General features: G+C 35.1%; 2 long non-coding RNA genes across 2 annotated transcripts; one reads left to right on the forward strand and one right to left on the reverse strand.

Moving 5' to 3' along the window:
* The first annotated feature begins 470 nt into the window (after positions 1 to 470).
* LOC129274377 (uncharacterized) lies at positions 471 to 9,680 on the forward strand. Its single transcript, XR_008585877.2, has 2 exons — positions 471 to 884; positions 6,456 to 9,680. It is a non-coding gene; the product is annotated as an uncharacterized LOC129274377 (long non-coding RNA).
* A 1,776-nt stretch (positions 9,681 to 11,456) lies between these two features.
* LOC135156332 (uncharacterized) lies at positions 11,457 to 18,496 on the reverse strand. Its single transcript, XR_010295438.1, has 2 exons — positions 17,372 to 18,496; positions 11,457 to 16,394 (listed from the first exon to the last, which is right to left on the reverse strand). It is a non-coding gene; the product is annotated as an uncharacterized LOC135156332 (long non-coding RNA).
* Positions 18,497 to 25,351: the final 6,855 nt, after the last annotated feature.

Consider the following 25,351-nt stretch of genomic DNA (forward strand, 5'->3'; position numbering starts at 1 on the left):
AATTCAGCTGGATGTGTTTTCCAGAGTATGGTGTATCCGGTATGTACTCAGTAGGCATATATACATATAACGCATATGGTGTATCCGGTGTACATGTACTCTGTAGGCATACACATATAACACGTATGGTGTATCCGATATGTGCTCTGTAGGCATATAATGTGGTCTGGGCAAAGTTTACATGTAGGCCTAAAAAACACACTTATTGGGTTGAAATACATGTAAGTCACATAAAAACACCTTCAACACAAACAGTTATAATCCACGAAGATAAGGTAATACAATGAAGGCTAAAAGTGGATTTTTCAGTGAATTATGGTAGATCCTGTTCAGAGCCGATTTCCTTATGATATCAATTGTTTCAACTTTACTCTCCAGGTGGGTGTTTCATAAAGCTGTTTGTATTTAGATAAGAACGACTGGTGATCCTTTCTTTTGGTACATGTTATACACCATAGGCGAGGGTTTAGCGCGTAAGAAAGGATCACCAGTCGTTCTTAAAGTCGCTCTTAACTTACGAACAGCTTTATGAAACGGCCCCCAGTATTTATACCACTACTAGGTTGCTGAAAAATAGTTCAAAATAACATCTTTTTTTAGATTTTCTTAAAGATAAAAAAAATCAACATGATACCATACTTCATATTTATGTTCCATCGTTCTATCTAACAATACTGGAATACTATTGCACAGTCCCCACTGCATTTGACCTCCTTGGCAGTCAATTTCCCTTTTAGAAGTTGATTTGTTTGAATATTGTCTTCACCTAAGGTGTCAAGCCAAACCAGAACATCACAGTGGCCGTCAGTCCTATCGAGAGAACCATCAATCATAAAGAGATTCCAGGAGTTATCATTAAGTTTGCTAGTTCATCTGTCAGTCAGGTTAGTGTAATAGTGAGTTATCATTAAGTTTGCTAGTTCATCTGTCAGTCAGGTTAGTAGTGTAATAGTGAGTTATCATTAAGTTTGCTAGTTCATCTGTCAGTCAGGTTAGTAGTGTAATAGTGAGCTATCATTAAGTTTGCTAGTTCATCTGTCAGTCAGGTTAGTAGTGTAATAGTGAGCTATCATTAAGTTTGCTAGTTCATCTGTCAGTCAGGTTAGTAGTGTAATAGTGAGTTATCATTAAGTTTGCTAGTTCATCTGTCAGTCAGGTTAGTGTAATAGTGAGTTATCATTAAGTTTGCTAGTTCATCTGTCAGTCAGGTTAGTAGTGTAATAGTGAGTTATCATTAAGTTTGCTAGTTCATCTGTCAGTCAGGTTAGTAGTGTAATAGTGAGCTATCATTAAGTTTGCTAGTTCATCTGTCAGTCAGGTTAGTAGTGTAATAGTGAGCTATCATTAAGTTTGCTAGTTCATCTGTCAGTCAGGTTAGTAGTGTAATAGTGAGTTATCATTAAGTTTGCTAGTTCATCTGTCAGTCAGGTTAGTGTAATAGTGAGTTATCATTAATTTTTCTAGTTCATCTGTCAGTCAGGTTAGTGTAATAGTGAGTTATCATTAAGTTTGCTAGGTCATCTGTCAGTCAGGTTAGTAGTGTAATAGTGAGTTATCATTTAAGTTTGCTAGTTCATCTGTCAGTCAGGTTAGTGTGAAAGTGAGTTATCATTAAGTTTGCTAGTTCATATGTCAGTCAGGTTAGTAGTGTAATAGTGAGCTATCATTAAGTTTGCTAGTTCATCTGTCAGTCAGGTTAGTGTGAAAGTGAGTTATCATTAAGTTTGCTAGTTCATCTGTCAGTCAGGTTAGTGTGAAAGTGAGTTATCATTAAGTTTGCTAGTTTATCTGTCAGTCAGGTTAGTAGTGTAATAGTGAGTTATCATTAAGTTTGCTAGTTCATCTGTCAGTCAGGTTAGTAGTGTAATAGTGGTTATCATTAAGTTTGCTAGTTCATCCATCAGTCAGGTTAGTGTGAAAGTGAGTTATCATTAAGTTTGCTAGTTCATCTGACAGTCAGGTTAGTAGTGTAATAGTGGTTATCATTAAATTTGCTAGTTCATCCATCAGTCGGGTTTGTCTTGTCTTGTCTTGGGTTAAGTCAGCATATGCAGACTTGCTGTACTCCGCCAACTTTAACTTTAGGTTAGTGTGAAAGTGAGTTATCATTAAGTTTGCTAGTTCATCTGTCAGTCAGGTTAGTATTGTAATAGTGGTTATCATTAAGTTTGCTAGTTCATCTGTCAGTCAGGTTAGTGTAATAGTGAGTTATCATTAAGTTTGCTAGTTCATCTGTCAGGTTAGTGTAATTTAAGGTGGTTTCAAACCGCCTCGATCACAAAGAATCCCCGTTAAATTACGAGAACATTTCTAGGCTTAAATATTCCTGCATTCACACCGCCCCGAAACATACCCTTCGGGATAAATTCCTGAAGTTAGGAGCATGCGCAGTATGGTCTAATAAGCAGGCAAGGCGCGAGATTCAAAACCACTAGCCCAGCAGCCACCCACGGCGCCCACGCCCAACGACATGCTGGGCTAAAAGTTCCCGTAAATTGCTTTCACATTGCCAAAATACCTGCGACCTTGGAAAAATCCCCGCGAAAGTTCTCGTAATTTCGCCAAGTACCTACTATTTAGCGGGTATTTTCTTTCTGGGAAATTACGCGTAGTTTGCTTTCACATTACCAAAATACCTGGTATTTTCTGATCGGGGTAAATTTCCCGATCAGAGAATACCTGGAACTGACGAACTTCGAGGCGGTCTGAAACCACCTAGTGAGCTATCATTAAGTTTGCTAGTTCATCTGTCAGTCAGGTTACTGTAATAGTGAGTTCTCATTAAAGGTCAACTCCACCCCAGAAAAATGTTGATTTGAATAAATAGAGAAAAATCAAACTAGCATAACGCTGAAAATTTCATCAGAATCGGATGTAAAATAGGAAAGTTATGACATTTTTAAGTTTCGCTTATTTTTCAGAAAACAGTGATATACACAAATCAGTGGCATGCAAATGAGACAGCCGATGATGTCCCTCACTCACTTTATCTTTTGTTTTATATTGTTTGAAATATACAATATTCCATTTTTTTTACAGATATAACAATAAGGACCAACTTGACTAAACCATATCATATTAAACAATGCTAATTCCACATGTTCAGGGAGGAATTAATCGTTCTTTCACTTGACAATGAGGAGAAAATTAGAATATTTCATATCATAAAATACAAAAGAAATAGTGAGTGGATGACGTCATCAGTTCTTCATTTGCATACTGACTGGGATGTGCATATAACTGTTTTGTGAAATTCAACGAAACTACAAAATATCATAACATTCTTGATTTTCATCCGATTTTGATGAAATTTTCAGTGTTATGCTTGTTGGATTTTTATCTTTTTGTTCAAATCAACATTTTGTTGGGGTGGACTTGTCCTTTAAGTTTGCTAGTTCATATGTACATGTACATGTAAGTCAGGCTAGTGTAATAGTTTGCTAGTTCATATGTACATGTACATTCAATTCAAATTCAAATTCAAATTCATTTATTTCACTTCCATCAAACAAAAACAAATTGTATACCATATATAAAACATAAATATTTGTATCCGTTGCAAACAAAATTAATTATACATATGTAGTGAAAAAAAAAAAAAAAACACTTAGACGATTTGGGCAACACATTGTAGGTTTTAAATATATATACTATTTTTCAATATAAATTAAATTAAGATGGAAATGGAGGGACCCACTAAAAAGCAATGCTTGTACAATGTGGGCCCCTCAAGAAATAGATAACACAACAAATAACAAAATGACAAAGTATAAATACAGATAATCAAATGAGAAGAGAATGAATAAATGAGAGGGAAATACTCACAAAATAAATACAAAGTAATAAAAAATATACAGTTTGGTGAAGGACAAAACAACCCGTCCTAAAAATATCTACCCTTCCCAACCCCCCCCCCCAACCCGTCCTAAAAATATCTACCCTTCCCAACCCCCCCCCCCCCCCCCCAGAAAAACTTGAGAAGAAGAAAAAAAAAAAAAAAAAAAAAAGGGAAAAAGGGGGAGAATGCCCTGAGAAGATGGATGGGTGCTGCTGTACGTAGATAGAACACATGCCGTCATGTAAGTCATGTAAGTCAGGCTAGTGTAATAGTTTGCTAGTTCATATGTACATGTACATGTAAGTCAGGCTAGTGTAATAGTTAGTTAGTTCTTCAATCAGTCAGGTTACTGTAATGGTGAGTTCTCATTAAAGTTTGCTATTTCAGTCAGGATAGTTACTTGAGATGAATAATGAACTTAATAATCAAATAGGAGGCGCGATAGCTCAGTCGGTAGAGCGGGGGATTCGTATTCCGGTGACCCGGGTTCGATTCCCACTTGGTGCGCTAGTGCCCTTTGGTAAGGCATTAATCCTCATTACCAGGTCCTTCGGAGAGGACCTTAAGCCGTCGGTCCTCTGGTTGCTTGATTACAAGCATTCATGCTTTCTTAGCAATCAGGTTAAAAAAAATCCCCACCAATAATCAAATAAAGATGTGGGAGAAGAGACAATGGCTATTTGGTATTATGGTCAGAGTGACTGTCACTCAATATCCTATTTTTATTCTTATATCTTAATTGTACATGCATGTATAGGTGGTTGTCTAAGGCCTAATATTAAGCACTTTTAGAAATGTACGTCCACAAAGTGGACTGGTACGAAATGACGTCATTTTTTGGCCTGCCATATGCCTCAGGTCTTCACACACGTCCACTATCAAAATCGAGAACCTCGCCACATCCATTTTGCGGTTCTACTAAATCATAGACGACGTGCACGTGAGTGACGTCATTTTAACCGTTCAAGCCCAGCATGAAGATCAACCTTTCCCTTTTAAAAGACAGTTTTCAGTGACTTTTCACAAAATTATAAGTTGTACGATGCATTATGTTTTTGAAATTGCTTTCTGATCTCGAAAATATACATCGATATATATCCCAACTCGCGTAAAAAGGAATCAAAGCAAGTGAAAGGGCACATGTGCACAAGTTGCACCTTCGCATCACCCGACCGGGTCGCCGGGCGATGGTGCGCCAGATCTTCCGGGTCGGGCAGCGTGTCATGTCCCGCTGGTTATCGCGCTGTTTCAAGTGGACGTACGTACACGTACAAGTCGAGTGAAATCTAAAGTATTCGCAACTGTAGTGAACGAAGGCAGACGACGACGTTGACTCAAACGATCAGAGGACTGCTACGTTGTTCACGTTCACTGCTCCTAAAAACCCTTATTGTATGCTTTGGGATTACTGTTTGTTCATCTGTCCCGTTGTTGTTCTCAGGATAATAAAGAACCATATATATTGGCATTGAAGGTCAAATCATTGACCCAACTAAAGATGGGCTGAACAGGGCCTTTCATCTAAATCATTCCATTTCTTATCTTCTTGAATAAAGGTTTTCAATGGCAACCCTAAAATTTGTTTGCCAGACATAGCAATGGCTAATGTTGAAATATTTATTAAGTCCATATTGTGCTTTCATACTTAACAGGTGAATTAGGTATAAAGTCAATTCAAAGGATATATACATGTATGTAGAATACTTTTACATGATCGATCATTTATCAGTTGCATTAGTTCAACAATTTTTATGCTAAAAAAATATTTCAGAAGTCCTGCCTATCTTTAAAATTAAAGAAGCATCTTTATTTACAATACAAAAACAGGGGCTCTTGGTCATGTTTAAAGGCATTTCTTTTATTATTAGAAGAGGTGACCATTAGTGGACACATTTTAGAAGATAATCATTTTGTCAATAAATACATAATGAACATGATACATACAAGAAATTTAAGCTTGACAAGGCTCCAAGTGCTTATTTCCCCCATGAAATGAAAATCAGTGTCATAAATTTGAATTAGTACTGCAGAATAATGATGCATTAAAAACACCCAAAAATTTACCAAATTTTTCACATACTTTGAAAAAACAAAACATAAAGAAGTATGTGGTGAAGATCGGACACTGAAAAAAAAATGCAGATTTGATCAAAAATCATAATGCCAAGCAATGTGAGATTTTTTCTTTCCTACCAAAAACATTGTCTGTTAGCTCTCACTACCAAATGTTTCACATGCGTAGAGCTGCAGGAGTAGCGGTGGTCATGGGTGGATGAAAGAAGATTCGCTTCTGTTGCGTTATTCAATAGGGATTATGCAAATGTGGGGAAAATATGTAGGGTAAAGTAAAACAGAATACCATTGCCGTAGACCTGTCTTCCTTCATTCTCAGTCCATTTGTAGTTGGGTCCATGGTCAAACATTACTCAGGTAGTTAATGTAAATTGAAATATCTTGCTCTTGCATTGCATTACAGTAGTGATAATGATCCCCAGGTGAAGAATGGTTATGAGTTTGATTAAATTGAGTTTGCATTTGTTCATTACCAGTGAAATCATTAAAATTCCTGCATTTAATATGATATTAAAGTTCTCCCATGATAATTTTATTTTGACAGATCTATTCCAAGGCAGAGGACATATTAAGCCCTGTCTTCCCTATGCTTGGTGGGAATCCATTCCAGGATAAGCATTGATTCATCTTCTAACCATCCACTCATCATCTGGTATACAGTCATCATGGCTTAAGCACTACTGTTCTTTAATCATTCTATCATTAACACTAACGTACCTTTTAGGGGTTTTTTTTGCGATAAATCCGCCGGTTAAATACTTTTACCATACTTTCCCTGACTCTTTACTTTCAAGTCTTGTGCAACTTTTGAGACCAAATTTGTGACAGCTTGTTGGTACGCGATATAGAAATATTGTAATTTTATGGTTATTACAGACCTCAAATTGCCAAAGAGCATGATTTCATGTAGCAAATTTCTAGACATCTAGACTTATCTCTTTTCATTGTTGTAGTGCAATGTAGTTCAATTGAATATTACAATATAAAGTAGGATGTAATGTATATTTAATGTAGCTTTATTTGAGTATAATGTAAAATAATATTGTTATATAATGAAACTCAAATTAATAATTGCTCAAAAATATGTAAGAAATAATTCATTTGTAAAGCGTATACATGTAGAGATCACAAATATGCGCTAATAAGTACCACATGCTTATTATCACTATGTACAAAGTCAATACAAAATGTTTTTTTTCAGCTAAAATTCATACATGAGAGTCATTATTTTTACTTTCATTGACAGCAGTCAAAATGAGCAATATTTTTACGCAGGCTAGCTTCAATAATCTTTACTAAGCACATAATGAAGAGATTGGTTTAATCACAGAGAGGCTATATCCCCTCACATCAATTGGTTTCAGAATCCAAAGTCACAAAATTACAAAAGAAAGACCAATGAAAATGAGATGGAATTAAACAAACTTTCAAGTTTATGAATGTATGTCCTTCTTAAAAATGTTTTAGTAATTTGCTCAATCACAAAACTCTACAGGAAATTATCATCAACATTTAAATTACTGGAATAGTCACACAGCCACCCACATCCCCCCTGCGGATGTCCTGGCAAGCAGAGATAATCTGAACATAATGTGTGTCTGTGTGTACCTCTTTCAGCCTCACACAAACACTGTGTTCAGATTATCCCCTGCTAACCGGGACATCCCTGGGGATCTGTGTGTGGTTGTGTGATTGGCGCAGTTATTTCAAATTTTTATTTTAAATTTTGTTGGTTTCTTTGGGATTATATGGAAGTCAATCACTTAAACATGCCTGTGAACAATATGGGTAGTAAATTGGCAAGTTTGTTTAATCTCATCTCATTTTGATTGGTCTTTCTTTTGTAATTTAGTGACTTTGGATTCTGAAATCAATTAGTCACGTGAGGGGCTATAGCCTTTCTGTGATTGAGCCAATTGTGTATCGCCCTTGTAAAGTTTGATCAGTTCCTTTTGGAACCCAGTTTACATGTTGATACGAAATGGAAGTGATACCTGGTTTTTCATTAATATACAATTGTGAGGGTGATCGGTTCATCACGGACGGACATTTGATAGATTTTGAAAACTTTGAAGGCTTGTAACAAATTAGGAATAAGATGAACATGGTTCCTTTTTGTTTTATAGTGAAGGGTAGGACAAAGTATGCTGAATGATGAAAAAAGTTTGTTGCCATGGTTACCTACAAACATAGGTATCCACTAAATGTGCCATATCACGGACGGACATGATAGAAATGTGGTTTTCAGAATTTTCGTACATTTTTATTGTTTCTATCTAAATAGCTTAACATTTACCAATAATTGTTAATGCAACTAATACTCAGGTATATTAGCTTCTATGTTCAGCATATTGAATTCTTAACCAATATCAAATTTCTGAGAGAATTGCAAACATTTTCCATCACGGACGGACATCTCGGACGGACGTCACGGACGGACACAATAAAAATACATTGAAAGTACCTTTTAAGAAGTTCTTATTACTTTTTGGGGGAACAAATGCTATTGTATTGATGATTTATACATTTTTAAATATGATTAAACAGTATTAATTGCACAATCAAGTTGCTGCAACTTTAATCAAGTTGCTACAACTTGATTTAAGTTGTAGCAACTTGATCTCTATGCTACATGTAGACGCACAGTATAATCTGCAAATATGATTGCTTTAAACACATTTCTTGTCAAAATCGTAAAGAATGTCCTAATGCACATTGTCTTCTTTTAAATATTATAGAATACTGGTAGGTACCAAATCAACATCTAGTTGATCAATGATCATGTCGAATCTTGATACAAGTGATATAATGATGATACATGTTAATACATTTTAAGGCATTACTTTTCCAAGACCAAAGATGTTTTTAGGTCCATTATTAACTAAATCCAAAAGATTCACAAGTTGCTGATCCTTATGCTTGTTTGGTGGATCAAGTATGACCACAACACTTGTCAGAGGCTTTCTTCTAATTCATCTTTTGCCCATATTAAAGGGGAAACATCCCATAACATCAACAGCCCTCATGTATTTAGGCCCTGACAGAATCCAAAATTGAAATTGATAAATCATATACCAATCAAAAGCTTATTAAACTTCTAAACAATGTAGTGCAAGCTTTATAAATAGTATGCATTTTCACAATTACCAGACAAGCAATTTTCTTCAATAAAATTAGCTCCAAAATGGACTTTAAAAATATGTATTCTTGTACTTTTCACAAGCCAAAAGACTGGGATGGTGTCATGTTCTGTTTTAATAGAAGCATTGTGAATCCATAGGTTTATACATGGAAAAAAATGATGATTTTTCTGCTTATCAGATTATGCATTCTACAGTTTTGGACTTGTTCTTGCCATACCTTATTTCCTGCTTTTTTGGCATACATGTAGCTTTCCAATTCTATCTGCAATTCTGCATTCCAATTATGTTTAACAATTTTTCCTGACAGTTTAGCCCCAATAACAGCCAAACAAAGAAATCACAAAAAATTGTGAAGAGTTGTAGGTTTCCATCCATTTGAATTCTGAATAATTCTCAGTGCCATTTTTCACTGCAAATTGAAACTAAAATTAAATTTGTAATCTGCTCAGCAAAGTTTCTCATTTGCATGTATGGATCTTTCCATAGTATTAGCTTATATTGCTCACTTGTCCGTCCATAATGAAATTAATGTCCGTCCGTGATCATTTTTTTTATTGATTTATGATATGCATAAAATGTATGGATTTTAGCTACGTTCAAATAAAATGATGTACAGTGTCTAGTGACATACTTCTCCACACTTTTACTTTTGTTTCTATTCTGATAAAGAATAAAATACTGAATCTATACATATTATCCATTCATGAACTAAATGAAAAATGATCACGGACGGACATTAATTTCATCACGGACGGAAATTTCAAAATGGAAATGTTATCATCTTCCAGAAAATGTACTTTCCATATTTTTTTTAATTTATGTTTGATGATAGATTAATGTTCAGAGTGCAAGAACATCCAAACCAAATTGGAGTAACTTTGAAAACAATAAAACTAGAGTGAATTGAATTTGAGTGAATTTATACTGTCCGTCCGTGATGAAATTAATGTCCGTCTGTGATCATTTTTGATTGAGTTTATGATATGGATAAAATGTATGGATTTCAGCTATGTTCAAATAAAATGATGTACAGTGTTTAGTGAGATACCTCTACACCTTTTTATTTTTTATTTCTATTCTGATAAAACATAAAAAACTTTTTTTATTTTTTTTCATCACGGACGGAAATTCAAAAATGGAAATGTTCACACCTACAAAAAAAAATTACTTCCCAATATTTTATTTTTCTACTAATTTATGTTTGATAATAGTTTAATGTTCAGAGTACAAGAAAATCCAAACCAAATTAGATTAACTTTGCAAACAATAAAATTAGAGTTAATTGAAATTGAATGAATTTACTTTGTCCTTCTGTGATGAAATTAATGTCCGTCCGTGATCATTTTTGATTGAGTTTATGATATGTATAAAATGTATTAATTTCAGCTATGTTCAAATTAAATGATGTACAGTGTTTAGTGAGATAGCTCTACACCTTTTTATTTTTTATTTCTATTCTGATAAAGAATATAAAAAAACTTTTCATCTTTTTTTTCATCACGGACGGAAATTTCAAAATGGAAATGTTAACACCTACCAAAAAAAATTACTTCCCAATATTTTTTTTCTACTAATTTATGTTTGATAATAGATTACTGTTCAGAGTGCAAGAACATCCAAACCAAATAAGAGTAACTTTAAAAACCATAAAACTAGAGTGAATTTAATTTAAGTAAAAATGTCCGTCCGTGATGAGAGGTAACAGCACCCCCATGAATAAAATTGACTATTCCAGTACTTTCGGAATCATCAATCTTCATGAAACTAAGTTCTTTAAAATCTGAGACATCAAAGATTATTTTAAAAGCAATTTTGATGGAAATACCTTTAAAAAAAAATTTCACCTCAATGCTAACCCTTAACCGATCATGCTCTTGTTAAGAACGCTGTGGCAATATTTTTCAAATTGTAAATTACAGCACCGTTATGATTTTATGACTAAGTTAGTATAATTAGTTTATTTATAATGAAATAGTTTAATTAAGTGCAATTTACCTGTGCATCCCCATTAATTAATCTTTGTGCAAATTTTTGTCGCGTTCACATGATCTATGGCCGAGAACTTGTGTGGTCATAAAAGGCCCCTGCCCCATTGCAGGTAGCCCATGTAAGATTCGTGTTAAGCCATTAGTTTACATTTTCAATATATTATTTTTCACTGGTATATACATGTAGTCCCTGGTAAATTAAAGATTGAGAAAATCTCCCCAGTGTTTAACCCAAAAGGGAGGGGGGGGGGGAATCTGCTCCTCAACATAATTTGTGATAAATCTATGGATCGGCGTTTAGGCTGTGGTGGGATTCAAACACAGACCCAATTATTCCAAACTTCTACACCACAGCTCTTCCGCAACAAATAGAAATAATAGACAAAGAAATACATGAATTCAGAAAGTACTGAGTAAAGTACTGTATATTTGATCAATATCCTACAAAGTCTGTGAATCGAAAATTGACAGTTTTAGGGGCCATATACTGTAAATTTAAGCAAATCTCATATTTCATGCATAAGTTAGCATAATCAATTTATATAAAAATACTATTATTATTCAAGAAGATTGCACACTACCACTGAAAATTTTAGCTGTGATTGTGCCATCGGCTGCCAATATCTCAAGGGGTAGGGTGGAATCAACTGCTAAAAATACTTATGGATCGTTCTTAGGATTCAACTTTGTTAATTATTTTCAATCTAAATTGAAATATTATGGCATTCATAGTAATTATAGTATACATATATGGACTGCTATGAGAGGCATGGTTCTTTCTAGAGGCTCAAGGGGACCGTAACGCGACTATGCCCGACTATGCAGTACCCGCGAGCCGAAAGGCACAACCATGTCTCGAATATCAAAGCAGTCCATATATATTTTATGAACCAAATTAGACCTAATAACTGATATTTAAGATCTTGGTCTAACTTATCCAAAATAATCTAGATCTAATGTTACATCTATCGTTAGATCTAAAACAAATTGATGCCTAATGCTAGGTCTCGAATATCAAAGCAATTCATAGATATTCTATGAACCGAGTTAGATCTAACGTTAGAATCTAGAGGCCTTTATGATCTAAATAGATCTAGAGACTAGACTCTAAGTCTAAATTCTCTAAAATAATCTAAATTAGATTTAATATTCTCTGTCATATCTAAGATTAAAGTCTACTCTAGAACGTTCGACCAAGATCTTGTCATATTGTACCCTTCAACATAGTTTACCTATTAATGTATATGTAATTCCCTCCCATGTAGAATTACTGAATGTATAACAATATTACATTTTAAGAGGGCATTGTAAAGTTATATTTTATGTCTTCATGTTAACCCTAATTTAACAGGGCTATTTCAGAAGAGGGTATCCTTCGGATCTTGGCCGCTGATTTATCAATCGCTGTGAAAATTTGCATGCCGTAGAGCCAAATGAACATGTAAGACTAAAGTAAAGTTTTCAAAAATAGTTAATATTTCTAAATTAATTTATTATGCAAATAAATGTATGAAATTTGCCCTCAATGTGTTTTTGTGACTGTTTTTACCTTTTACTCGCTTTTTATATAACTATTAAAATGTGAAATTTTTGTGAAAATGTTATGACATTTCTAACAAATACACTAGCTTTATCTACAAATAACAAATAACACTTGTATTTTATTGTTTTTGAATTCTTAATTTCTTTTCTTTCTTTTTAACCATGTTTTTTTTCCAATGAACTTTGTCGGGGACACCTTTGCATTCATAAATAGCAATTAAAGGACAAGTCCCCAACAAATGAAATAGTTGATTTGAATAAAAAAGAGAAAATCAAACAAGCATAACACTGACAATTTCATTAAAATCGGATGTAAAGTAAGAAAATAATGACATTTTGAAATTTCACTTAATTTAACAGCGTTATATGCACATCTTCGGCTAGAATATTAGTGTCGTCTGCATACAACAAGCAATGCAAATTAAAGGTCAAGTCCACCCCAGAAAAATGTTTATTTGAATAAATATAGAAAAATCAAACTAGCATAACGCTGAAAATTTCATCAAAATCGGATATAAAATAAGAAAGTTATGGCATTTTAAAGTTTCGCTTATTTTTCACGAAACAGTGATATGCACAACTCAGTGTCATTAGAATGAGTCAGTCGATGATGTCCATCACTCACTATTTCTTTTGTTTTTGTTATTGTTTGAATTACACAATATTTCATTTTTTACAGATTTGACAATAAGGACCAAGTTGACTGAACCATATAGTATCAAACAATGGTAATTCCTCATGTTCAGGGAGAAATTAATCGTTGTTTCACTGTCAATGAGGAGAAAATTAGAATATTTCATATTTCACATAATAAAATACAAAAGAAATAGTGAGTGGATGACATCATCAGTCTCCTCATTTGCATACTGACCAGGATGTACATGTAACTGTTTTGTGAAATTAATTGAAACTATAAAATGTCATAACTTTCTTATTTTACATCAGAATTTTGATGAAATTTTCAGTTTTATGCTTGTGGGATTTTTCTTTCTTTATTCCAATCAACTTTTTGTTGGGGTGGACTTGTCCTTTAACAAAAGTATCCAAAACCCTACTGCGCATCTCACTGGCCAAATACTTCAGGCCTTCATAACATACTGTCAAAATCATTCAAATAAATGGCAAACAATAATGGAGATAGATTTTCCCCTTGTCTTACGCCAACATTGCAAGTAAAATACTGTGACAAATTTCCCCTAATATGTTTATATATCTTTTCTATTTTCTACAGAAAGAGCAAGTATTGGAATGTATTATACCAAACTGGAAAAGTTTGTCATTACAAAATATGATGCTACATGTACTGTATGTAAAAGTTTGTATTGAAATTCTCTTAACTTCCAGTCTAATGTGGATATTCGAGGGATAGAAAAACAGGTTGCAACTGCCGACTTATTCAAGTTTAAAGCTGACACATATGGATGTTTAAAGGGGAATGAAACCTTTAGAATAAGTAGGCTTGTGTCGAAACAGAAAAATCTAAGATGTTTAAAAGCGAATGAATCTTGTATTGTATAGATCATTTTGGACCACACAGGTAAAGGAAAGCACATAGATGTTAAAAAAAAATCAATATTATCATGCCATGTGTCACCTCTCCCTGAGGATGTTCTTCGATTCTTCCATTCAACTGGTATCTTGTTATACAATTCGTTAAGCGAAAATAAATCATTTACATTAAAACCTTTTCCAAAGAAAAAAATCTGTTCTCATTTTGCCATCTGTGTCGAAAATGTGTTTAAAGTATACATCCGAAGAATCAAAAGTATTTTATAATGACTTTATGTGGTCATCATTGTAAAGGGGAAGTATTACTAATCAGATATATAACTTCACTTTTCAAAATAGTGATCAGAGATTGCAGAAATCAGCTCTAAAAAATGATTTATTTTCATGCCATATTTCTGCCTTCCACCGGTCCTCTTGCGAGCTCCAGCTGAGTGACGTCACACAATGAGCAGTGAGCAGCTGAGCTGACAGCAGCCCATTTGGAGACGATCTTTCCAATCAGCTTTTTTTGCTCTTAGAATTGTTTATTCCTCTTAAGATTGGTCTTGTTATATAGATAAAAGTTTGAATTTACTGAACAGTGAAAAAAAGTGCACATTTAACGTATTTTGGTAACCGATATTTAGCTTAGAATTTTTTTTTTTCAAGAAATATATGTGAATAAACAAAGCATATTTTCACGTAGAAATCACACTTGCGTCACATTAATGTTATAATCAATATAAAGCATAGACATTCTTCTTTATGACTGAACACAAATTATGAAATTTCATTAAGTAGCAAAGTCAGGAACCACAAAAAAAAACCGGCAATATCCATCGCGAAATGACTGAAATTGCAGTTGAATTGCCGAAGCATTATTAGGAAACAGCGGCGAGCGGACTTTCTTTCATATATCTTAAAAATGCCTTCCCGATAGGGCGATAGTCTGTGGCCAAATGCGTTGGCCATTGTTTTGTCAAGTGCGAGGACCCTGGTTCGAAACTCGGATTTTTTTTTCTGGGTATTTTTTTTTAATTCCTTCCCCGTCCCTACCCATCTTTTTTTCTCTTTTTATTTTCTTGTAAAATTCTATTCAGACCTGTATTTAACAAATCTTGCTTCTTAATTGCTGCTTTTGATTTTCAAGTTCTTGATTAGATTATTTCTACTCTTATTTGGGATGGGAGGGGTAGAGTTAAAAGTCAAGTCCACATCAACTAAAAATTATTTTAATAGAGTAATTTCCCTTATATACACAAAACAATGATATGCATTGTCACTCACATCACATTCGTTTCTATTTTTTGTGGCATTTTGTTTTTTATTCTTTGCAGATTTGACGATAGGAAACTCTTCATCTGATCACAATAGGTTATATTTACGGAACTGTTAAAATAGTAATTATATAAATTTGAATCAAAGTTTTTATGAAATTTCCTGCAATATCTTGTTATTTTTCTTTAAATTCAAATGAATTTTTGATTGCGTGGACTTCTCCTTTACTCTTAATGTAGGGAATGCATAGCAAAATTTATCCAGAAACAAAATTGTCTTAGAATATGCAAATCAGTAATTGGACACATGTTCACTTTTCTTTCATCCAGGCCACTTCCTCACATCCACCAGGCTTTCAGTCTTATAACAAAAATGATGAACCATCACACAACAGCACACAACATTCACAGTGCTTCACAATAAATATTTCACTTCTGTTCATAAATGCAATAAATATTGTGGAAAACAAATAAAAGGCGTACCCATATTCAAATACCGTTTAAAAGGACAAATATATTATACCTTTCGAGAAAAATCAGCACGTTAAATATCTGATAACAAAACATAATTATGGGGCACTGCAAGAAACTTATGTTCAATTGCAAATCAAGCGTAAGTCTTAAATTCAAATTCAAGCGTAATAAGGTCGAGTTGCAATCGCAATTCAACTACATGTTTAATCAAAGGACTTACCCTTGATTTGGGACGTGTGATTGGGTATAACATTTCTCGCAAAATGCCCTAGTAACATTAAAATTGTTCTTTCGTTTAAATTGTGTGTTATTATTTTTGACAAGCTGTATTCCTGTCCAAGTCAAATTTCTTAGTTCTCTCCAAAACTGTGCTCAAAATTGTTTCCAAGATTGATAAAGAAAATTTTTCTTTTGTATCATTATCAGTCCACAACTTGCAAACCGTAGGTCCTGGAAAGAGTGAAGAAAAAAATGGCTATATCCAAATCATAGTAAAAGGACATGATGGAATCTCCCAGATTGAGGTAGCAAGCAGAGACCAGAAGTCACCAGAGTCAGCAAGTGTGCATATCTGTGTGTAGAAGAGAGAAAAAAAGAAATAGTTTAAATAATCAAATGAAAGTATGAATTTAATTATCGTGATGATTGTTGACGTGCGGTGGCATGTAATTCCCGGTCAACAACAAATGATAGTAGGTTTAGACACCTGAAAAGTTCCACTCAGAACACTGGTGCTCTACCTCAAGTGATGTTTGTGTAGGCCCCACTCCACTTCACTACCGCTACACTACCGTACATGTACGCCACACCTACCCGGGTAGGTGTGTAGCGTAGTGTAGGCTGTAGCAGTAGTGAAGTGGAGACTACACGAACATCACTTGAGGTACGGTGCTCTCTGAGTCTCTGTGCCATTACAAAGATTGCATTTATCTTCATTGCTGAAGGCATTACGCATACATATATGCAGCAACACTCTAATCAGAAAGAAACACCAGACTCTAATTTTGGCCCACCCAAGGGTTCATTACATGCCGCCGCGCAAAGAAAATTCAAGCCATAGAAGTCGTGGACCCAAGAAGTGAGATCCCAGCACGCGCGACCCTCTAGTTAGAAATCCACTGCCAAACGCGGTTCGTGGTGCGAGGTTAGTATACTAATACTAACCTCGCAATACGTGTGAGTGATTTTGGCCAGGAATCAGGGTAATCACTGCTGAAAATTTGTCTGGCTTCATGACATCGGCATCATGGTGATATAATTATGTGTATTATAAAAACTTAAACATTCCTCTGAAACAGCAGATTTTCAGCCATGGTCCATACCAGTGCTCCTAAATACTTTAATCGCCTGCCTGAGTCCTGACCAGTTTTAGAAATCTGAAGAAAAAATCTGCTGGAATTGTGCAAAAACATTATTTCTAAAATAAAAACTTTTAAATTTTAATAGTAGTTATGCCAAAATGCATGATTCTAAACTTATATCAGATCTGTATCTGTCATCTGACCTGAATGCACCGTCAGAACAAGTACAGTTTCCAAACATGCTTACCTTGACTTTTGACTGGATCAAACAGCGTAGCCTGCAACATGCATCGGGAGCAAGTGAATGGTACCGTGCAGCTTGGAGTTTTTAAATAGTTAGTAGAGCAACACAACGAAGACTGTCGAGTGGACAAAATCGATCTTTCCAGTTCACAATTCAATAAAAAACGGGCAAAATAACACAGTTCTGGTTCCCTTATAGTCTGAAGTTGTCGAAAACAGAATTCGGATATCACAATACATGAAGAAAACGGTAAATTCGAAGAAAAATAGAGACCAGGAAGGTGAATCAGCTATCAGTGTACTGCTGGCTTGCACAGAGTGAGTCGATCATGTGACGTCATTATTCTCGACTGTTTTTGATCGCGTGACTGTCTGTCTGGGGGCGGCTGGGGGACTGAGAAGGGTCTCTAATAATTTCATTTCTTGCATTTCCACGACATCAATAAGACTTTTTAGTGACATATTTGTGTATAAAAAGACAAGACCTTTCCATTCATATATAATTTGTCTATAATCATCACTTTCGTGAATTTTCTTTGGATGTATACTTTAACTTGAAAAATGTTAACCTTAAATAATTTTTCATTAAAAGGAAAGGTCATACATTTGATAAAGGTATTGTTAAAAATTGTTTGGTTTTCACTATGCATTTCTCTGATAATAAATTTCCTTTTTTTTAAATAATTCCAAATATCCCAAAATTACAAGTAGAGGTTAGGTGCATGTTGAAAGCTCTGGGATTGTAATTACAAAGAAATATTAAACTCCCTCCTATAGATCTGAATACATGTTGGAAAAATAGTTTCCTTATTTCCACCAAGAAGTCTTTTATCCACATAACACGCTGCGCACAAACCATATATTTAAAATTTGACATTTTCAAACCTCCTGCATCATAATTGGTGTAAAGGATGTTCCTTTTTACTTATCATGACCATTCCAAAGGAATTAAAAACAGATCTTCTCTACTTCTTTGAGAACCCATTGTGCTACAGACATTGTGGAAGATACATGTAACAATTTTGATATTCCAGATCCCAATAAGGGTTAAATCCCGTTGCTTTCACCATCCTAACATTCGTTTTATCTTAATACTCAGTATTTCTTTATAATTCATTTCTTTAACGTTTATTTCAAGAGAAAAGTATATCCCAAGCACCTTTACAATGGGAACCAGTTTTCCTAACGAAAATGAGATTTAGACCTAAAAACGGGTCACTCTATTCATGTTTTGTAAATCATGAAAAGAATGGGTGAATTAGGTATTGCCTAAATCAATAATGTAAGCGCAAAGTGCGAACAGAAAATTTTAGTCTGAAACTGGATAATTACAGTAGGTTTTAAATAAAGAACAAGTTAGCTGTGTTTCTCAATAAGCATGCCTGCGTATGTTTAAGATTATACCTTGTATCTGGGCATTCTAAATATATTTGTTATCATGAAAATCAATAATGTGTTTGCGAAGCGCGAGCTGAAAATATTTGATATTCCTATCTGAAAAGGGGTCAATTTAAGCACTAATTCAAGCACTGTAGGAAAATCGTGAAGTGGATATTATGGATCGCTCTTACTAAAATGATATGAGCGCGAAGCGCAAGCTGATATTTTAATTATTTTTATTTTGACGTAGGACCTTGTCATTCTAAGGACATTTTGTCATCATATGAATATGATGACTTTCTTCTATTCCTCTTCCTAAGCGTGAGATATTCCATCTGAGAAAAGGGACAATTTAATTATTAGGAATTCATGAAAATGTTAATGTTAATCTAATAAGCCTAATGGCAGCTCGAAATTTGTTGATATTAATTCTGAAAACTTGATATTTTAAGCACTTTTGTAATTGTGAATAGGATGCTTTGGTTAATATATTGTTAACAAAATCATAAGAGCGCGAAGTCACGAAAATGGGATTTTAAGTAGTTTGTTTTAGAATTGCTTATCATTATAGAGGAAATTATTGAGGTATACATTACTCGCCACTCAAAATGCGAGCGCGCAGCGCTGGCTGATAGGTTTTGACAATCAAACCTGAAAATTAAGGGATATTTTGAGAACTTTATGGATTACATGAAGAAAAATAGGTACCTGACAATTCAAATAATGCGAGCGCGCAGCGCGAGCTGAAAATGTTGATACTGATGCAATAAAACGGACATTTTACAGAGCACTTTTTGAAAATCAATTTATAAACCAAACAAAATAATAAAAAGTATGGAGTCCCCGGTCCCTTTGGATCCGCCTATGTAAATTTGACAAGCAACACAAGGTTTCATAACAAGATGAAGGTCGTTTTGGTGCCAAGAAATTTGATAAGCCCAAAAAAGGGGTTTCAACACAAGATGTCGGTCATTTTCCATACATTTCTCTTATGTGACACACCAACCGGAATTCCAGGGGGTGCTGCCTATGGAAAATAATACACGCAGCACACCCTGGGAAAATCTTGGGGGTGCAGCACCCCCGCTTCACAGGTCCATGATAAGTCTTGTCCCTATTAATTTTCAATCCAGAAATGGTAGAATGAATTCAATATTTCTATATCGTTTTTTATCCCAAAAAATGAATAATCGTCTGAATACATTACCATCTTTATTTCCATGTCATCTATTGAAATACCTTTTAAAGTTTGCTCATTTTGAACAGCCACTGCTAAAGTTTCAATAATTAATAATAAAAAAATATATATATGGAGAAAGGGGATCCCCCTGTCTTATACTCCCATACCTATATAAAAAAAAACCTGTAGAAAATCCCCCATTCAAAACACAGCTAACTGCATTATTGTATATTACTTCTATCCATCTACAAAAATATCATGGACCAAAGCTATGGCTTATTATGTCTGAGAATTATTCTCACTGCTTCCCCAATATTCCAATCTGGGAGATACCCAACTTGATCCACATGTATCATTTCTCCTAATACAAGTTTTATTCTCTCAGCCAAGACCAATATTCCTCTGAAATTTATCCTGATAAAAAAGCATAAATAAATGGCCGAGTGGTTCGGGGCAATTGGATGGAACAATCATAAATTCTGAAATTTGGTTCTCCAATTGGTAAGATATTATCTAATAGTCTAACCTACTTTGGATTAAAGGATTAGTCTGTATGTAAATTGGATCTTATCTGGGTTTCTTTTTCTCCAAATATCTAACGTATCAAAGCTTCCGAGAAAATGTTCAAATTCTAAATTAATGAATGTTCTCTGTCACTCCCTTTACTTGAGATATCAATATCCAAATTCCGGATAATTGAAGTACCCGCCAATTATCACACGGTAGTTGTTGAAGTAAAAATTATTGAGGTGGTTAGTTAAATTGTTCAAAAATTTGTTCTTGCTGTTTTTCTTGAACAGGAAAATAAACATTGCAAAGAATGTATTTTGTCTTGTTTACATCAATCTCCAATATTATATACCTCCCTTCTGGGTCACTTTCATGTTTTGTTACCTTCATATTTAGTTTATTTAGGATTAAAACCCCGGGGGGGGGGGGAGCACTTACATTGACGAGTGGATACCGTGCGCGACCAAAAAAAAAACACGTAAAAAGGGTGTAGTTTCACGATAGGGCACGTTACATACGTAACGTAATAAGGGTGTCAAACGTAGGCTTACTCCCCATGTACGTAGGCTTACTCCCCATGACGCCTGGCACGGCAAGGCATTGGGCCACACGAAGGAGAGTTTTTGGAGAAAACAATGTTGCTCCAAAATATTTGATTTATTTAACTTGCTTATCACACAATTTTGTAAATGGAAAATAAGTTCATTTCCCCCCATTAGGCACTTATAAAGTTTTTTTTACACGAAAAATAATACAAATATAAAGAAAAATCATGTAAGAAGATGAGCAGATACTCACCGATGATCTTGTCGCCATGTTTCCTTCTTTGTTCGTAGCCTAGTTACAAGACGCGTATAAGAGAGGGCGGCGATATCATGAGCAGTGCCAATTTAAAAAAAAACATTTTTGGCCGATGATAATCGTGAATTGTAAAATACTTGCATTAGCCATTAAATATTTATGTGCTTAGCCTACGTATAGTAGAAATAATTTTACTCCGGCCCAGACGCCTCCAGGCTAGTCATGACAAGTCTCTCAGTCACATTTCGTCGTCAATATACCCACTGCTTTTCCGGCGCTAATGCAATTTTGCATCTGCCGATTACCAGCATACCTCATCACCAATACTTGTTCCCAGATGTCATGACAAGTCTCTTGGTTCACATTTCGATGTCAATATACCCACTGCTTTCCCAAATATTGCGAGGGGTAACGGGCTGTATTTTGACTGCGATCTCGAAGACATCAATCGTTCGAATCCGCAGTCAAACATCGCTTCGCTCGCATTATTTGGTTGCTAAATTCAGTCCATATCAACATTACAGCGACGGCAAATACAAGCGATCCGCGAAGCGATGTCTACGGATTAGATCAACGAGGTCAAGATCGAAGCCGAAATACAGCCGTTCCCGATCACGATATTTTGAAAAGCAGTGGGTATATTGACATCGAAATGTGACTGCGAGACTTGTCATGACATTTGGGAACAGATATTGGTGATGAGGTATGCTGGTAATCGGCCGGTGCGAAACTGCATTAGCGCCGCTTTTCCAAATATTGCTAGCGGTAACAGCTGTATTTTGACTGCGATCTTGAAGACATCGATCGTTCGAATCCTCAGTCAAACATCGCTTCGCTTGGCTTCACCGCTCGCCGTCATGTTGATATGGACTGAAGTTATGCGACCAAAAGATTCACATGCGGCATGCTGGCAGTTCGTTTGCCACATGTTCGCATGATTTGGTTGCTAACTTCAGTCCGTATCAACATTACGGCGCACGGCGAATCCAAGCGATCCGCGAAGCGATGTCTACGGATTAGATCAACGACGTCGAGATCGAAGCCGAAATACAGCCGTTCTCGGCCGATCACGATATTTTGTAAAGCATTGGGTATATTGACATTGAAATGTGACTGAGAGACTTGTCATGACATTTGGGAACAAGTATTGGTGATTAGGTATGCTGGTAATCGGCCGGTGCGAAACTGCATTAGCGCTAGATCGGGGACGACAACCTAACTAAATAGTAAATATTTATGACACCTCCAAACCTTCAACCTGTCAACTTCTTTTTTAATTATAGACGGTAGTGGCATCACATGGAAAGCCAAGAGGCTCCAAGAGAGCACCGATGGGTGTATTACGTGCCGCTGTGTACAATCTCAACAATTGCATGGCAATCCCTACCTCGAGCGAAGTTTGTGCAGGTTCCACTCCACTTAACTACCGCTACACAACACTACACTCCACCTACTCAAACTTTGAGACCGTGAACTCGATCTGATATTCCGAGTGACAGGTGGGATTTTATGGGGGGGGGGGGATATAAAATTCATGCAACATCTTCATTTTTTAAAAGAATTAAAACTAATATTCTTACTTTACACAAAGTTTCATTTCTTTTCCATGTTTTTATCAGTCTCACACATATTCATAATCCGCTGCCGATTTCAAAACATTGCATGCGGATGCAATATGCGCGAGATGCCGGGTCTGGTCTGAGCTCAGACCCGACCGGCCACACGCGCATGCGATGTATTGAATATTGATACGTGTGAGGAACTTCATGTTGGCTCTAAATCACCAATTTTGAGATGGATAGAGGCATGGAGAAGAAGTTAAACTTTGTGTGCAGTAAGAATATCAGTTTTAATTTTTTTAAAGAGCGTGATGTTGCATGAATTTTATATTCCCCCCCCCCATAAAATCCCACTTTTTGTCACTCGGAATATCAGATCCAGTTCACGGTCTCAAAGTTTGGGTAGGTGGAGCGTAGTGTAGCGATAGGGAAGTGGAGTGGAGCCTGCACGAACTTCGCTCGAGGTAGGCAATCCCGCAAATTTGAAAGAGGTTTTTATGAAAGCGAGTCCGGCCTTCTATAAACATGACAAACTTACGAAAAGATGTGAAGTCAATTCACCCTAAATATCATCAATATCCCTCAAATAGCTTCATTTAAGCGCTAATTTCTCTTACGGTTGATAAAATATGGATCCGTCTTTAATTTCCGAAATTGTTCGTCGAATTAGTAGTCCAGGATAGGCCCCATAGACAAGGGGTCGAACCTTGTTTTTTTAGATATACAATGTTTTTGGATGGTTTCTTGTCAATTCGAGGGTGCTGATTCCGAATCTGAATGATGCCACTCTTGTAACCTTGAGCATTTTCCGCAAATTGGCAAAATCCAATATGGCCGCCAAAATATGCAAATTACCCATGAAAATCATAAAACTGCCCACACATTAGCTATAAAATGCATGTAGTTGTTGTGCAGAAGTGAAATCCCAATTGGAAAAGCGATATTTGACAAAATATTTATTTTATTGATATTCAAAATGGCCGCCATAACCCCTGTATACTTAATTATGTAGAATATGAATGGGGAAAAATATTTTTTTCAAACAAGAGCACTATTATTGCATGTGATTGTGACCTGCGAGTGGACTACTGTCTGAAAACATGACTATAAACAAAACTATGTCATTTGTATACTATCTAATGTGATAAATGCTGTATTATGATATTCAAAATGGCTGTCATAGACCCATTATACTGTGTACAATATATAAAAGGGGACAAATAATTTTCACAACCTTTGAATTTGTTTGACTTTAAAATGCCAATAACTGCGAAATATTGGTGTAACACTGTCTGACAACAAGGATTTCTAACGAAACATATCATTTCCCTTGCAATTTCGGTAATTATGCTGCATGTTGACATTCAAAATGGCTGCCATAGGCCCTATCTGTATTATGAACAAAGCGAATGATGAAACTAATTTTCAAAAGAGTAAAAACAATAAAATGAATGTAATTGTAATCTACGAGTGAAATATTGTCTAAAAACATGTTTTCTGGCGAAACATATCATTTCCTTTTTCATGCATGAGATAAATGCTGTATTGTAAAATTCAAAATGGCCCATATGGGCCCTTACAGTATTATCTACAATGTAAATGGAGATAAATAGTTTTGAAAGAATTAGGATTTGCCTGACTATGAAATCCATATAATTCTGTTGTATAAGGAAAATATTGTTTGAAAACGTGATTTTTTAAATGAAATATAACATTTCCTCTCCCATGTAGGTAATAAATACTGTATTTTGACTTTCAAAACAGCCGCACAAGCCCCTACAAATTCTGTAACATGCGTATAGGGAAACTAATCATCACCAGAATGAGAACCAAAAACGCACGTAACTATGTGATGTATAGGTAAAATTTGGTCTTGAACATGATTTCTGACTAAATGCATCACATAATAGTTGAGAAGGTAATAAAGGCCTTACTTTGAAATTCAAAATTGCTGCCATAAAGTAGTATGTACATTGTAACTGGGGATAGATAATTTTGACAAAATTTTTACTATGAAAATGGCTTAATTTTGATGTAAGTGTTAAGTATTGTCTAAACCCAATGATTTCTAACGAAATATATCATAGCTTGTGTCATAAAGGTGATGAATGCAGCCTTTTAAAAATGAAAAATGGCCGCCATAGTCCCTTATCTTAATATGTACAATTTGAATGGGGAAAGATAATTTCCACAAAGAAACATATTGCAGCCATTTAGAAATTTAAATATAGCATTTATCACCTAAATAACATAAGAAATGATCTATTTGGTTAGATATCATATTTTCAGACGATATTTCACTCATACATGCAACACCATTTAGTCAAGCAAAGCCAAATTCTGTTAAAATTATATGTTCCCATTCACAAAGTACATAATAGGCCTACCGCTAGGGCCTGTAGCGGCCATTTTGACTTTCAAAATACATTATTTATCACCTACCTGGCAGAATGAATGATATATCTTGTTAGAAATTATGTTTTCAGACAATATTTTACTCTTAAATCACAATTATATGCATGTTATGGTGCTGACTCCTGTGAAAATTGGTTTC

Source organism: Lytechinus pictus, chromosome 13, assembly GCF_037042905.1.
Source record: "Lytechinus pictus isolate F3 Inbred chromosome 13, Lp3.0, whole genome shotgun sequence".
Taxonomy (NCBI): domain Eukaryota; kingdom Metazoa; phylum Echinodermata; class Echinoidea; order Temnopleuroida; family Toxopneustidae; genus Lytechinus; species Lytechinus pictus.